The 2,810-nt window shown below is 33.5% G+C and overlaps 1 pseudogene; it reads right to left on the minus strand.

The window, feature by feature from the left end:
• Nucleotides 1-958: 958 nt before the first annotated feature.
• Nucleotides 959-2,574, minus strand: LOC145088984 (uncharacterized; annotated as a pseudogene).
• Between the last annotated feature and the right edge of the window lie 236 nt (nt 2,575-2,810).

The following is a 2,810-nucleotide window of genomic DNA, read 5'->3' on the forward strand; positions in this document are numbered from 1 at the left end:
AGTGTAACTTTACCTATTAATTCAGACACGTTTTATGTAAGAAATTAAATTACCAAAATCGATTATTAGTAATTTTCTTTTGGCTTCTATGGAATCTTGCTTTGAATTAAGGTGCTAGATTTGTGACTATTCCCATTATTGAGAAAAGGGAAATTACTTTAACAAAAATATGCAAGGAAGCGGAACTTTACATATTAATCCAAAGACGCTTTATGTATGAAATTTATTTTTTACCTTGAAATAAGGTGCTAGTTAATGTTTCTTGTAAAAAATTGAAGTTTGTGATGAGACAAAGTTTTAAGAAAGAATGTTTGACTACTGGAAAAAAAATTCAAGATACCACTAACCAATAACCATAACAATGAAAATTATAAATAGTTATGCGGTTTGGTTTCAAAACAGCAAGGAAAAGAATCGAGTACTTACAAACTACAACTAAAACAAAGACATAAGTACCATGGTGTTCAAATGTTGATATCGGATGGTTGAAGTTATCATAACTTATCTCCTATGATTGTTGATGTTTTCCTTTGATCTTAACTTGCAATCTAATGGAGGAGTTCACATCATCATGATCTGAAAAACACAAATGAAAGACAATTATGGTATGAACTGACTAATAAAACACATTCAATAACATATTCAAACACAAAGCCTATAATATTACTCAAATCATTAAGAAAAAGGGATAGTTTGGCAAATTTGAGAAGCCGCTCTCCAAAAAGAACAATCCTCTAAAACAAACAAGATACATGTCCCTAATTATTCCTAGTACTTATAAGGTAACCCTCAAACTTAAATTACACCTAAAATGCCTTTCTATTATAGGATATTCCCTAATGATGTTGATTTCCCATCTTACCCCCTTCTATAAAGCTTTGCTTAAGTGAATGCATAAGACATTAATAAATAGAAAAGAAAATGTTATAGGAAACAAGGACGACATTAATTAATAAACTTAGTTTCTTCTGAAGTCCTACATAAAACATATAACAAAGATAAAGGTGAAAATATAGAGAAAACGTTCGGGCTTTTGATGAAAATATATAACAAAAATAGTACACAACATGTTTTTAATTGATGTACTTTCAAAAGATCTACCTCTTGTTTCATCTTTATAAAGGAGTTGATCTCTTCCTCTACATAATACGAGCCAAAACTTGTTTCGATTCCTTTTAGCTCCTGAGTAAAAAAAATTCCCGTGGTGAAAGTCATTATTAATGGGCATTTTTGGATGGTCAAAGTATCCAATAATGGGAATGAAAAATCCATATTCTCCATGCAAAATCCCTTAAGACATGGAAGTTTATCAAGTTTTAAGGACTTGAAACGAGGTAACACAACTTCATTCATTTTCCATCAGATTCCTTCTCCTCTTCTTCTACAACAAATACCTCCTCCATATTCTCACAACCAAATATTTGTAGCTCTTGGAGTTGAAATAGACTACCAACTATGGAACTCCTAAAAGCATATCGTAAACTATAACAGTCATCAATAGAGACTCTTGTTAGGTTTGGAAACTAAAATATTGTCCACTGATTGCTCTTCCATATATGCTTGAGAGAAGATAGACCCATCAACTTCACTTGTGTTAGGTTTGGAATTTTGAAAAGAGTAGTAGTTTGTAGCGATTCATCAAAACGACTGTTTATCACTTCCAACGCTTCAAACACCTCCTCTACCACATTACGGTAGATTACCTTAATCTTTTCCAACTCTTGTAGTTGTAGCAACTCATCAGATGGGATAATCTTTTAACAGGTCTATCAAATGCCACATGTAATTTGATCAGATTATGAAAAGACCAAATGTTGATATCTTCTGAAGTAATAGCAGCAGGGAACCAGGAGCTTGTATGTTCTAAACTCAGGAATGGGATCTACAAGCCAAAAAAAAATATCATATAAGGCAATCAACTCCACTCCAACCAAAACTAGTTTCAGTTGGGTTACTTTTATAGAAAATAGTATCAATGTGTTTATTTAATAATGCTTCTACTTGGCATCATGATTTTTTAGTCAGATCATAAATGTGAAAAAACTTATAATAAAAAAATTATACCTCGTGATGGTACCCAGTAGTAGGGGTTGTCACATGAGAATTAAACCAACTTCCAGGAGGACTATATTTGCCTAAACTTGTTTCCACATATTTGAGTTGTGAAGCTTTCGACCTACCGGCTGTGAGCACCTTCATTTGTGGGCAGTCCTTTATCATAAGATTATCCAATGAAGGCCACCGGAACTCATTAGTCCCTAAAATGAAACCCACCAGCTCTGGTAGATACTCTAGTTTAATACGCTTCAGATGAGGAAATACCACAACCATAGAAAAAGATGCCTTTGTTGTTTTCTCTACTCCATCATCTTCTTCCTTCTCCACAATCATTTTCATTTCCTTGCGATTCTCTATCCATAACTCTTCAAGTTGTGCAAAGCTTTCAAGTGTGGAACAGGTGAATATATGTTCCAAAAGGTTACAACACTTGATATTCAATATCTTTAGGTTGGGAGGTTCAAACATAACAACACTCTTGTTAATCCTTTCTACTGTTTCAAACACCTCCTTCATCCCTTGTCAAGACTTTATTTCTAACACTTGAAGCTTTTGCATCTGTCCTGCTGCATAACATGGAATCATACTTGATAATGCATCACAATATTATATATTTATCTCTCTAGGGTATTGGCATAAGGTCCAAGATACACCATCCACTTTAGAAAACTACAGTAAATGACAAAAGGAAAGAGATGAAGTCACAAAGAATAGAAACGGGAATTGAGGGAGAAAGATAAAGGGAGGATACG

Source organism: Lactuca serriola, chromosome 2 (genome assembly GCF_051521515.1).
Source record: "Lactuca serriola cultivar US96UC23 chromosome 2, Lser_US96UC23_V15, whole genome shotgun sequence".
In the NCBI taxonomy this organism is placed as follows: Eukaryota; Viridiplantae; Streptophyta; class Magnoliopsida; order Asterales; family Asteraceae; genus Lactuca; species Lactuca serriola.